The sequence below is a fragment of the Mytilus edulis genome, unplaced genomic scaffold, assembly GCF_963676685.1.
Source record: "Mytilus edulis unplaced genomic scaffold, xbMytEdul2.2 SCAFFOLD_2073, whole genome shotgun sequence".
NCBI classification, from domain to species: Eukaryota; Metazoa; Mollusca; class Bivalvia; order Mytilida; family Mytilidae; genus Mytilus; species Mytilus edulis.
Window position 1 is genome coordinate 2,937 of NW_027267114.1, and position 15,140 is coordinate 18,076.

General features: G+C 32.6%; 1 long non-coding RNA gene across 2 annotated transcripts; it reads right to left on the minus strand.

Moving 5' to 3' along the window:
* Window positions 1–541: 541 nt before the first annotated feature.
* Window positions 542–14,110, minus strand: LOC139504908 (uncharacterized). Of its 2 annotated transcripts, none has more exons than XR_011659449.1 (2): window positions 13,703–14,110; window positions 542–1,516 (listed from the first exon to the last, which is right to left on the minus strand). It is a non-coding gene; the product is annotated as an uncharacterized lncRNA (long non-coding RNA). The 2 variants fall into 2 exon arrangements; XR_011659450.1 differs by lacking the exon at window positions 13,703–14,110 and adding an exon at window positions 11,754–12,072.
* Between the last annotated feature and the right edge of the window lie 1,030 nt (window positions 14,111–15,140).

Here is a 15,140-nt window from a genome sequence, read left to right on the forward strand (position 1 = left end):
ATATATTTATACAACTATACTACAATCTTTCAGGACCTTTGAATATTATAACATATTCATGAAACCTCGCTTCTTTTACAAATAACATGCAAACTAATTGATTAGAAATACACGCAAGAAATTTGTCGAAATTTCATTGGAAATTGTAAAACCAACCATGCTGTTCTGAAAAAAAACCCACCATATATGTTGCTTCGTGCCATTTGAATTTATCAGGAATTTAGGTATAGTGTCAGTTGAAACATGTACATGTATCAGACTAAATGACAATACTTGAATAAAAAAAAGTGACGTCCATGAAAAATCATTTCAAACCTAAAAGCACAGTCATGCTTAATATTAAACAAGCATATATTACAAATACTTGTTTTCTAATTAAAATATGTTCAATTATATTTAAATATTGTAAATTGAAACTTTAAATAATTGACTAATGTACATTGTAGGTATGTTAAAACTGCAGGATCGAATATTAAAAATCTTTTATACATATATACAATTTATAAATATTTGCATATTGAGGAGATATGATTTAATCATGTTCAGTTGGAAGGTTTTTATTTGTATATATATATATCAAATTTTATCAAACTACAAAAATAAATAACATATATGAACATGAATAAAATACAACGCGTTTAAAGATAATTATAGTGTGATTTACTCATATGAATTGTACCACATTTGCCATTCGGTCTATCAGCTAGATTACTCTAGTTTCAGATGTGTCTTTGGTGGACCGTTTTTTGAAAATATAATTTAATCGAATCTGATTTGATATCTATCCATCAATAAATAATATAGAAACTCGTACAATTTCACCATGAAAGCAGATGGCGAAAACTGGAACTACATTATGTGTAATCTCGATTGAGTTTCAATTGTGTTTTAAAACTTGGTGTAAAAGAAACGAAAATCATTCAGCAACAGCACCAGCAATAGATTCTGAATCATCTTTATTGTCGTTTACTTCCATCCACACTATACATTTTTCCACAGAATTATGTTTCGCCATCTCCTCGATAGCAAAATCATCTTCGGTAGTTTCCGTAGGTTCCGAAGCATTCACGATTTCAATCGTTTCCATAGCTGATTGCACAGGCCCGCCACCTAGAGAGCGCTTACGTAAATTCTTTTCATTAAAATTAGGGTCTGTTATGTCACGGTCTAAACGTAAAGCGGATTTCTCCAACGAATCGGTATACGTTACACTTTTTTTCTTTCGAGGTTCGTCGGATTTTACCTTAGTCTTTGCGGGCTTCAAGTTAGAATACCGTCTGTCCGTGTAATTATGACTATGTTCATCAGATGTTTGTGCTGTATTGCATGTTTTAGACTCTTCTTTTAATTGATCAATGACCATTCGAGCTTCTCGTGATAATCCATCAGAAAATCTACTAGGAGGTCTTCTTTCGAGAAGTCTCCGAAACTCCCAGTAAGTGTCACTGTTTTGGAACTGAAATCCGTCTAGAATACTTTCTCGACTTCTTTCCATTTTTTATTCACATCTTTTTATCTGAAATTTTCAAAAATGAATGAATGAATAAAACTGGAATTTATAATTTTAATGATACTTTGTCGAAAACAAATAACAAGTTCTTAACTTCAGAAATAACAATATTATAAAAATGAATTTCGGACGCTGTGTATCATTACGGCACAACTAGACGCATTCGTCTCAACTCGGCCGATTCCGTACCCTCAGAAGGAGACGGTCCAGATGGCGCGTTGTCAGACCCTTGTAAGCAAAGAGTGAACACATGCTCTGTATTTTAATCAGAATGAATTTATTCTTGAATCACTTTTAACCTTATAAATTACAGATATAGCAGAAAACCAAATAGTCTCTGTTGGTGGGCTACAAAAAATGTATCACTATAAAAATATTGATTTGGGTCAGAACGAAAACTACTGTCAATGTATCCGGTCTCGCTCACGATCAGTTCTGGAGCTCGTATGATGTCCTGATGTTTATTTGTTTGGTTTGTATATACAAAGTTGAAAACCTGTACTCTTTTTAAAATTTTCAATTGGCCGGTGAGAAAATTTACAATACTGAACACCATAATACTGTTATTATTTTATTTTTTTTGCCTTACAAGATAAGTATAACTTTTATAGAAAGTATGAGGATATTGATATGCAAGATATGATCATTAGGTCAAAAGCACGTGAAAATAAAAATAAAAATAAAACATACTACATTTTCTGCTTTTGAAGCGCTTCCCTGACTTAGGTATAGGAAGATGTGGTATGAGTGCCAATGAGACAACTCTCCATCCAAATAACAATTTATAAAAGTAAACAATTATAGGTCAAGGTACGGCCTTTAAAACGGAACATTCAATTTGGCTCACACCGAACAAGCTATCAAGGGCCCCAAAATTACAAGTGTAAAACCATTCAAACAGGAAAACCAACGGTCCAATCTATACAAAAAAAAAACGAGAAACGAGAAACATGTATAAATTACATAAACAAACAGCAACTACTGTACATCAGATTCCTGACTTAGGACAGGTGCAAACATTTGCAGCCGGGATTAAACGTTTTAATGGTACCAAACCTTGTCCCTTTTACTGAAACAATAGTATAACATCACAACATAGAAAAACACACGATAAAATATCAATTGGAAGACTTAACTCAATCAAAAAACGTAGATTAACACACTATGAACGAATACATATGAGATGCGATACTTGAATGCATATAAATAGTTAATAAATGTATACGAGGAGCAACTGATGACTGAAGTTTGAGTATCAAAAGTGTATCAATAGAGAGGAATTGAAGACTTTAGTTGACCTTTCCCGGAGAGAATTATAAGATTTTAAAGAAGTTTCTACACATGAACAATGTATATAATTTAATTTATTATACCGAAACAGTGAAAAAACTGTTCCTACTAAAATCTCGTAAACATTCTTCATGTGATGACAAAATTACGAAGCAATGTATAATATAGCTTCACGTTTAAGAGGCTCTAAAAGCAATGGCGGAGTGATACATGTATGAGATTAAGTAAAACATTCCTTACCTCCGTATTATATCAGGATGAGATTGACACAAAACTTATTTTCAACTCCAGAGCCCAAATTAACTGTCGAAGTAATATACAGTGGGTTTAAAAAGGTTTCTATTTAAACAAGATGTTATCCGTAATTTATCACCGGATAAAACAGAATATTTTAAATATCAATAAAATGTTAGCGACATCCTATTTGCATATAATATATTTTTTGAAGTGTTCTCGTATAATATATAAAGATCATCTATATGTTTATTCACGACAAGTTTATGCTAATATTGTTATTACAAGGGTCGAATGTGATTTTGTATTCATACGACTCTGGAATTATAATATATTTAGCTCCTAAATAATTCCTAATAAATATTATAAAATCTTAGCAAAATAGGTATTTTTACTTTGATTTGTTACATTTAAAATCCATTTTCTGACTTCGTGTTATCGTCTTATATAAGTTTTATAGATGCTTTTTTCTTAGAATATGTACCCATGGTTAGATTTTAGCGTGATTAAGAGGAACAGGATTTCTTTAACGATTGTGTCACCTCTTATATCCTACAATCTGCCGACTATTGTACAAATAAGGATAAAGTGGTACAGTACACACACATATGTTGCAAGTACATATAAAGTCTCACGTTACATCGCTTCGATATCAAGAAAATGGGGAAAAAAAAAATCTTTTTTGGTTAACAGATCTTTTTGGGGTCCTCTTCGCGGTCGTCGTTTATCACCAGTTATAATTTCTTTCAAAATTAAGAAAATATTTGGATTGCACCAATATCACATAAAGGGCGAGCTTGGCGAGCATCGCAATTCGTTCAGTTTGCTAATTGGCGTCTTAAATTGACCATGTGTAGTGTTAAATTCAAGTCTTGTGTTTTTGTTGATATATCCCTCTTTAGGAGCACCCCTTGTTAGAATGTAAAACCAAAAAATAAAGAATAATAATTGTGCAAAACTCACCAGAATACATAGAATGAATAAATTCTATTCATATGATATTGACTAGTTTATTTGGTGTTTATCTTGAAAGACAGAATACCTAGTATGTGTTTCAACATTTATAAGTACTTGTTTTGATATGAGAAGACACTTTCATTCCAGTAACCAGATAAACATGTACAATGTATAATTATGTAACATGTATAATATATTGAGTATACATTATGATTGATTTAATCTTTAATTTTATACATGTCAATCATCCGGCATGAAGGATTATCTATTTATTTATTTTTGCTGTGGTGTATTTCGAAAAATCATCTCAAGTAATCCTAGTATAATGTTCTAGTGTATATATGCTAAATAACGGACTCTTAAATTGATTTGCTACAGTATTTGTATTCGCATTGATCCTTAAACTGTAGTTCGTAATTTCAATTTGTATTCACCAACGGAGTCTTATGAATATTACAAGGGGCCGGGGTATCTCAGAAAATGAAATCCCGAGGGTGGTAGACGAAGGAGAAACATTTTAATTTATTAAGCTTGTTTGGACCGAAACAAAATATACATTTGATTGATTATTCAATATGTGAAATAAAAGCTTTTACGAACTACAATATAAAACTGAAGGGTTGTAATATAATAGTATGACATATTCGAAATGAATAAATGAATTTTTGGTTTAATAACCGTTTTTATTATCTCTAAGGTTTCCTCGCCTTAAAGTATATTGGCCAAAAAACATAACACTATTTTATGAAGTTGTAAGTTTAATATGCTTTTGTTGTTAGTTTTCGTTTGATGTTCAAGGCATTTTTTATCAGCTATATCATTTCTTACTTATTATAACGTACTAATGTACACTTGTATACATAATTCAACGCTTAAATTATAATACATCTTACTGTTACGACTTTGATTTAATGCCGTTTTCGCACATTGGCGTATTGACCGGCGTGCACCAGACGTAAAGAGAAAATGGACAAAGTCGGTATACGTTAGTTGCACGCTAGAGGAACGCTAGAAGAACGCGAAGGAATCGATAAACGCGCGTTGCATAATTTTGAAGTACGTCAAAATGCAAAAGTATACGCTTGGTGAACACGATAACTGCAGGAAATTTTATGCAGCATAAAAACTTCCATCCAGCTCAAGCGTTTGTCTAGCGTACATTTTTATATCTATACGCTATATATATAAACGCACGTAATACATACGCTACAAGCGCGTTGAAAACGCTGACACGTTTAGGGAACGTTGTATACATATACGCTTCAAAATCGTTTGACTTTAACTAAAACGTATGCGGGTGTGTTTACCACAAACACCCCATAATATCATGATTCATGAATTATAATGTAAAGTAGTGATTTGGTCCAGTTGAAAAAGGTCAAAAATTAGCATTTCGGAAGCTGTCAAAAGATTTCAAGACCCCCTACACATAAAGTTGTCCATATTTTGAGTTAGAGCTGATGATATTGGTCGAGGGTGATACGGCATGTGATACGGATTTTGCCATGTATTATACACTTTATCATATATTTCAACAGAAGAGTATTATATTATATGAACTGTTTTCTGATCCATAGCACTGGGTTACTTTCAGTTCTACTTTTGTCTTGTTTCAAAGGCCTTAAAAGAACTGCTCAATTACTTATCCGAAGCACCTGGGTTACCTTACAATTTGTGTGCTGTTGTTTTAAAAATATTTTGTTTATTGTTGTATTAATTTGTGTGTTTTGTATTTTTTATAGTTGCATTTAGTGTGCCAAAAAATATGAAAACTTGACGTTCGTGACGTCACATACAATGTGAAAACTCGACGTTCGTGACGTCACATACAATGTGAAAACTCGACGTTCGTGACGTCACATACCAAACAATGACGTCATTCAAAAAATTTACATATTTTGAGGAAAAATTTTCTTAAGCGAAAAAAACACCAAAACTGACTGTTATGTAAAAAAAAAAAAAAAAAAAAAAAAAAAGTAGGGGTGTGATAAAGGGTAGGGGTGTGATAAAGGGTATGCGATAAAGGGTGCGCATCAAATTTGCGCGATATGGATTAAACTGCAGGCTATTTATCACATATGCAAAACTACTGTATTTACTACTAAACATATGATAACAAGTTGCTTTCTTTAAAAAAAGAAATGCAATCGTAAACCCAAATGCTTGTTTGGCATTATATATATATTAGATAATTGTTTAATAAAGATGTATTGTTTTATATTACTTTTGTTGTGCATAAGAATTAGAAACTGACATTGCCTGCATGTTTACCTAATGTAATACCGGCTTCACACATCAACGTATAGATCCGACGTACGTCGGCCGTGGTAAAAAAAATCACGCACGCTACCAATACGCTAGTAAATTTGATGCATTCAACCTGTCAATCATATCTGTATCGTGTGCACAACGACCTAAAACGTGTATTGGGTGTGCGTAAAGCGTACCTATGCGTTTCTCCTAGTCTTTCTACATTCCCGACTGCAGGTCTGTCTATATGTGAATGTTAGTCAATAAGTCTGTCACATTCGCCCGTCTGTTTACATGTTTACCAGTCCGTCTATGCCCACTGGTTCGTCTACATGTTCACTAGCTTTGAAATAGCTTTCGGTAAGTGCGATTATTTCAGTGATTTGTGTCTATTGTTTTTATGTAAGTGATTATTGTGCACCTTACCCATATTTTTAGGGACGCGAATTGCAACTGATATTTCACAGTTTTTTTCTTGTGATGTGTTGTCCTTATGGTTTGGTTCATTAGGGAATGTTGGGTTTATGGCCACCACATTGTTTATGTACCAATGTCTATTCTAAAGCCAGGAACATGTAGTACAGTGGTTGTTGTTCATAATTCATGTCGGTCAAGTTTTTTTCGTAAATTATTTTGTTATCAATAAGGCTATTTAGTTTTGTTTGATTTTTGTTTTTAAATCTTAATGGTCGGGGCATTTAATAGCCGACTAAATAGAGTTTTTTTTTTCATTTTTGGAGGCCGCTCGGTGGCCTTTAAAGACTTACTACCACGTCATTGTAACTCTGGTTGATACTTGTATCATTAGTGCTGGACCATGGTCGATCCTATGCACCTTTGAGGCAGGCGGGATATTTTTGTAGATCTCGACAGCTCAAACTAATGGGAGTAGTTCCTGTACTTCTATGTCTTGTCCCATGTTGCATGGTTTGAGAGGGTGTAATATCTTCTGTAGGTTTGATGAAGTTTCACCCGTATCGGACTTCTTCTCCTAAATGAAAGCTTTAAGGCGACGAGTATTTTTGTATGCAATGTGCCCTTCACGTGTCTCAAACTTATCGGTAGCGTTTTCAACGCTCGTGCAGAGTATATATTATGTACGTGCAGTTTACAGGTATACGCTTGACAAACGCTTGAGCTGAATGAAATTTTTTATGTTCCATTAAAATTTTCCTGAAGGAAAAGCGTTCACCAAGCGTATACCTTTGCTTTTCGACGTACTTCAGACTTATGGAACGCGGGTTTAAATGCTTGCGTAGCGTTCCTCTGGTGAGCAACTAAGTTACGCATACGATGATACGGACTTTGTTAATTTTCTTTTTTGACTGATTATTTTACATTGTCTTTTCGGGGCCTTTTATAGCCGACTATGCGGTACGTGCTTTGTCTGTTGTTGAAGGCCGTACGGAGACCCATAGTTTGTACTTCTGTGTTATTTTGGTTTCTTGTAGATAGTTGTCTCATTGACACCAAACCATATCTTCTTTTTTTATATTCGATATCTTATCGCCGACCTGGTTAAGTCTGCTAAAAATGCATGCATGATTCATTTTTAGGTTATCAGTCGTAATGAAAGTGGCACATTTAATTCGTAGTTTCATTGCTTGAAGTATCATTTCTTACATCTGTATGGTCAAATGTGTATTTTTTTAAAACAAATTTTAGATTTAGATTTCAGTCACGGTTATTTCCCCCCTTTTCATATTGAATATCTATACTTATCAGTCGCATTTTAATGACGAAAAGGATTCAGAGGTTATTATGTGACCTCCTTGTTAAAAAAAAAGTAAATAATGTTGCAATATTTAAACAAAGAAAATAACTTTAAATTTGCAATATTAATGAAATAGATACGGACATAACTTTCATAATTAATTTTAACGTTATTTTCAATAAACGAATTTTTTTTTTTTTAAAATCCTCGTTTTTACACCTATTTGAGGCACGTATTTATGATTCCCATGTCCTTGGTCTATCCTAGACGTAAAATTTCAAAAAGTGCTAATACTTTTTTTAAAGATTTTATTTTTAATTGTTCTCGTTCAAAATATTTTATTTTTTCATTTTTAATATCTATTTTATTTTATTTTTAATAACCATTTTTTTTTATAAAAGTTGCAACATTTAACAATAAAAAAAAACTGTAATTTAATCATATGCAAGAAAGACTTCCCTTTAATTTCAGTATAAACAACATGTTCATCTTCACTTAACGTAAAGAAAATGCTACTAAAACTCTTTTTAAAGATTTTATTTTTAATTATTCTCGTTCAGAATATAAAGCGCATTGTTTACATGAAATCTTATCTCATATCTAGCACAGCTTGTTACATCGTTTGACTAATTAAAATACTACGCATGTAGGTTAATATTAGCAGCTTGTAATCGTGTGCAAGAAAGTATTATATAAATTTCAGATCATACATAAAATACAGTGGCGGATCCAGGGGGGGGGGGGGGGGGGGTTCCGGGGGTGCGCACCCCCCTTTATTTTTGCCGATCAATGCATTTGTATCGGGACATATGTTTTGCACCCCCCCCCCCCCCCTTTGCCCTGTTTGCCCTGGGTTAGCACCCCCCCTTTCGAAAATTCCTGCATCCGCCCCTGAAATATCTCTATAGCAACTTAAGATGCTAATGCATATTCAACAGTTTAGTAAGCTATTGCGCATGCATTTGAAAAGTGGTCATAGCTATTGCGCATGTATTTGAAAGGTGGTCATGGAAAGAACAGAAGTGTTCCGAATAACATCCGGTGTTCCGAAAGACTACATCACTCGTCCAATATATACTGCGTAAACCCTCAGGGGTTTACGCAAATATCAATACCTACTAATTGACACTTATATATATTATCTAGCGCTTCAGTTACGTCTTTTAATGTTGCGACTTTGATTTTAGTAATATGGGATATATAGATACAATGTACGCTGTCACGTTTGTCTTGATTGGGCCGTTTGATGATGTGGGATTGAAATAAACGTAGCCACGCCCCCTGGATATGGCCGTTAATCGAGTAAGGTCAATAACCTCACAGTCATTTTTAGCCTGATTTGGGCATCATATACAATAGTATCATATATGTCAGGCCGTTTTCACGTGAAAAAATACTTAAATTGCTTTTCCTTACTTCGGTTTGTTTGCTTGCATGTGATAATATGGCTGTTTTGGTTATGTAACAACTAATTTAGGCGTTTCATCACAATTCAAATCTGTTTAGAAATATGCACAGATAAATTGGGAATTCATATATATCGAGATGAAACACTTTACTTGAAAGTATCTTGAACAAGTTATGACGTAATATTGTTTTCTTAAGGTTTTAAAATGATGACAATTTATACAATTTCGTTGACAATCGATATCGTTCCAATATAAGTAAAATGATGTATCAAGTGATTACATAATGAAATTCACTTGACTAGCTAGGTGGGTCTATTAGTCCATTATAAGAATAAAGGAATAACACAATCGTAAAAATTGAATTGCACATTTAAAAATGAGATCAGAATTTATAAAAGCTTACCTCCAATGTATATAAAACACATACCACAGCTTCCTATATCTATTTACATAGAGTCAGACAGAGTTAGATTGCCAGTAAAACAACTATCCACAAGAGAACAAATTAAGTAGATGTAAGATAAAGCAACTGTCACTATGCGGTCTTTAACAATGAGCAAAAATCCAAACAGTATATATTAAGCCATTAGTATTAAAGGGTGCGACTTTCAAGATGCATTTTAAGTTTATACGAGAAATGTTTATAAGAAAAAAGAAAAACAAGATCGTTAGCGACTAATGACAATAATTGAATTTAGCGTGTTTCATTCTTGTTCTTTTTTATTAGTACACTATAAGTATACAGTTCTTTTATTTGACGAAATATCAAAGGTGACACTTTTAGGTTAAATCTAATGGCAAACATCTATATCTGTTTTGGATTACATAAATTGAGCAAATACTTCAAAGTAATTCTCTCACATTTGTGAAAAGAAAATGTGGGCAAAAGAGATGAAATATCAATCTATTCTCAATTATTCGCATAAAAGGTTTGCACTATTGAAAATTAATGTGCCATTTTCGCCAGCAGATCTTATTCAAAATTGAATCTAAAATACACATTAATAATTCAAGCACGATTAATTTTCAATTTTAAACATAGAATTGATAGGGATTTATTGAACATTTATTTGCGTATTTTATTTCCGATTTGTTTGGATTAAAATAGAATGAAGACTTTCGTTATGAACGGTTTATAGGGACCATTAACGTATTAGAAAAGGTCGTTTTAATGTTAAAGTATATTTAGTCCTATTAGTCAAGTTTTTATTAGAAGTTTAACATTTAGAAAGATGCAAAAAATGTCCATAAATTCGTTTTTAAAGGAAAGGTACTACAAATGTATGATAAGGTTGATTTTTATTCGGCATGAAGAATTTCAAAAACATGCATTATAGATTTATCAAATTAAGACCCTTTAGCAGAAGATACATAAGTCTGTTAAATACCAATACCGGTAGTCTGTAAAACTAAAAGAGTGTCCGACATATTACTAAAATGAATTCAAGTCTCCAAACTTCAGTGGCGGATCTATGTACAGCGTATAACAGCCGAACGGCTTTCTGAGTCCCGTTTTGATCAGAAAAATATCGTGTTCAGCATAATGTGCAATCACGCTCCTAACACGCTCATCTTTTCAATCTTGTAATGTATATACATTTGTTTGCCCTTTTATAGACCAAATAACAATTATCGTATATGTACATGTATCATACATCTTCCTTTCTCATACGTTACATTTCATAGATGTACAATATTCACTAGCAGTTCTCCGAAGCTTCTCTGGTCCCTTAAAATGTCCGCCGGGAATAATTAAAGATTTTAAAGTACACATTTGGGATCATTTGAAAAGGCACCTTATTCCTTATTCAAAGTGAGTTGCTGAAAATGGATAGTTGGGACAGGGATGTCTTTTCACGGGTGTAGGTCGCTTAATGTCCCTTGGAAAAACAAGTAAAATTCATTTTAGAAACTTTAATTATTTTTAGCATTTGAGGTATTGAATTTACAGAAAAAAGTGTAATGTACACCTTTAATACCAGTCGTAAACATTTCCATAACGTTGAATTATGCTAAACTAATAGTCAATTTATAAATGCTTTCTATAGTGCGAAAGAAATTCAGAAAAAAAAATACATTACATTTGATAATCAGTCAGAGATCTTTATAAAACAAAATTAGAAGCAATTCGGAAAAGCATTCAGGATGTCAAAGTCATTTCTGACCATTATAACCAAATGATGGCCATGGTCGTTCTCTATAACATACGACAGTAAGATCCTTTCTAGTGTGTTGTCCATTTGACTGCGCTACATGGGTGTATAAATACGCACCAATGTCCAATGAAAATGCATATATAAAATATTATTAAATGAGTTAGGAATATACAATGTACGTCCCTGTATGTCTTATAATACCTTTTAAGCTTTCTAAAATGAATTTTACTTACTTTAAATAATGGTGTACACACATGTATATAGATGACTGTGTGATAAACACATATCCTTCTTAGTAAACAGAAAACGAATTACTAAAGCATAATACAAATCACTTAACGGTTTATTTGAATATGCAATCGTCACATGCTTGTGAAATACAATTTACATACAAATATACATAAACACGCGATTCGTCGGAAGGAGTTAAAAAGCAATACTATTTAATGATGCTTTTCTAAATAGAAAATAACAAGCGATCAATTCAATACTTCATTGTTGTTACGCTGGGGACCCTGTCAACAAATTCTTTTCCAACCTTTTTTCAATTAAGTTCATCTTTCATAACTTTAAATTTAAATGAATGTTGAATAAATTTGAGACTTGGATCAATAAGGCGGATTGTTGTATTCAATTAGAAATTTACAGAATATATCTTCACAATTGAGCTCATGTTTTAAACATGATATAATTTGCCGGCTTGAACACAATACAATAGTGCGAGGGGTTGGTTGTTCCCAATTGAAATTCTGTATATTTAGAAATGTTTTTATCTTCAAAACTTGAGGTTTCCATTTAGATTAAGAGCTTAACGTGTCATTTTTCAACAGAATACAGTTTAGGCAGTTACTGCAAAAAGTTATGTATAAAATAAGTCATTTATTATTATAGTATATTTAATTATGCTCCATATCCGTCTTGTACGTTTTATATATCACACACTTTACAACGGTTACCGTTAAACTTTACGGTAAAAGTATAACATTGAAATCAATGTACATATAAAAAAAGAAGATGTGGTATGATTGCCAATGAGACAACTATCCACAAAAGACCAAAATGACACAGACATTAACAACTATAGGTCACCGTACGGCCTTCAACAATGAGCAAAGCCCATACCGCATAGTCAGCTATAAAAGGCCCCGATAAGACAATGTAAAACAATTCAAACGAGAAAACTAACGGCCTTATTAATGTAAAAAAATGAACGAAAAACAAATATGTAACACATAAACAAACTACAACCACTGAATTACAGGCTCCTGACTTGGGACAGACACATACATAAATAATGTGGCGGGGTTAAACATGTTACATTCTTCAACAACGCATCGTTGATACATGATATGTATAAAACTATACATCAACTCAAAGATATATGTTAATCTTTAATTTAAAATCTAAAATAATAGGCGAGGCTAGCCGAGTATTATTTTTTGTTTTGTGAAATATACCACAGAGAAAGGAAATAAACAAGTATCAAAATCAATGGGATCTTGTGGTAGAATATGCATGTTTTCTTCTTTTCAGACCACAATAAAAGGGATACAAAACCGCACTCTGTTACCTTAGGTCGTCTCGTTTAACAATAAAACATGTGTGATCCCAGTATCTCCCTTCTTGTCCTTTTTTAAATTAAGCTAATTATAAAACAATCAAACACTGTTAATACTAAATGTAACAGTAGCTGTTGTTCATGTAACAAGCACAACGATTTCAAAATTTTCTGGTTGTCAAAACACCGTAACGATATGTTTCTTAAACAAATATTCGAAATTTCAGCAATGGGATAAGAATTGAGATAAAGAAAAGCAGTTAAATGAAGCCAAAAGCCTAATTATGTATACCAGACAATATCGAAACCCGAACCGTCACTGTCTGTATACAGTACTTGACCCAAATCGAAACCCGATCAATCATTGAAATTTCGTTTCAGTTGTCTTGTACTGAAAATTTATATATCTTCATTGCACATTTTTATGTACAAATGAAGATGGAAGATCATTTACACTCTGTTAATTTCATTCTAGATTCTGTATAATTCAGACCGTGGCATCTTATAAACAAACATGACATAATAATTATATTTAAATGTATATTTTTCTGTCGTTGGGTTGCTGTTTTGTTATCGTTTACCCGAGAACCTCTTTCAAATCTTTGTCAAACAAATTTAACTTACCTTTTAGACTAAAGAGTTGTACAGGGTACAACGTTAAGTACATTCTTTATGTATATATATCCTCTTAGTTCCAAGTACTTAGTATACTTTTTATAGATCTCGTCTTTCAAGTTTAAAAAAAATACTGTTGTTACTTCCATGCAGCGCTTTTATCCGTTAGTCAATAACTTTTGAATAAAACAGTATGCACTTATTAGTATATTCATTTACATTTTCAAAATGAATAAAAATTCAATATTTAAATATGTTCACAAATCAGTTGATCGCTGATCTTTTATGATATATATAGAAATGTAACTACTTCATAAGTACAGAAATGAAGGTATGCATTGAATGTCGAATCAATGTCATAAATGAATTGAACGTTTTATTGTTGTTAATTTCAGTTTGTATATAATCAGTAGTGCATTCTTTGTATAGAGTGTAATAGTATCCGTCCCTAACAGTTAAAAGGATAGAAAAGGAAATTTTAATATGATCGTTTGAGGGGTTACGGAAAGGAAATTTGTCTATTTCGGATTATTTTAAAAGAATGTGTGCGGTATATTTAGATACGGCAACCTAACGACAAATCAAAGATACAAAAATGAATTAAAGGGTTCGCAAATATGCTACCCTTGATCCCTTAAACTGCTGTATTTGGATTTTCTTAAATTTAAACAGTTATTCTGTACCATTAACTAAAGAATTATCCCCAATCGAAAAAAAGAATAGAAAAAAAGAGAAACACGTCGCGGTAACCTGGACAGTATTTTATTTGTCAGTTGTAAGAGCCTTGAAGAAGTGTGTCGTTTTGTTGAGCAGGATGTTTACTAATATATTAGTATGTTTACTTTATCTTTTGTGAATATGGGAGTCGAAACTTGTCAACCGCTCTGTTTTTACCTGCGGCGCCGGGTATTTTGTGTCGTAGAAGGCCAAAGGCAGGTCCAGGAAACGTCAAAATTTTCTTAGCTTTTATACATGTACAAGGAAAATTAAGGGAGCTACCATTTGATTTTTATGGGGGGCTAGGATGAAAAATTTTGGTTTGTTTTTTATTTTAGTTGAAATCTCTGTCCTGCCTTTTTATTTTTTACTCTATTCGGTCCTGCCTTTTTTTTTTACTAGTTTATCCTGACTTTTTTACACAAATTGTCATCCTGCCTTCTTTTTTTACCATGTTGCTCATCCTGCCTTTTTTTTTACTCAAAACTCCTGTCCTGCCTATTTTTTCAAATTTCATCCAAGCTCCCCCATAAAAATCAAATGGTAGCTCCCTAATGATTAAATATTTGGTCTGTAGCTTGATAAGATTAAGTTGTAGCTAGTAAACACTTTGTATTTCTTCCGTGTAGCCACTTCCTGAATGCCGATAATAGTTGAAATTTTACGTGACGAATGATAGTTGTAAATAGAAAATTCTGGTCTTAAATTAACTTGCCTTCAATGAAAGGGA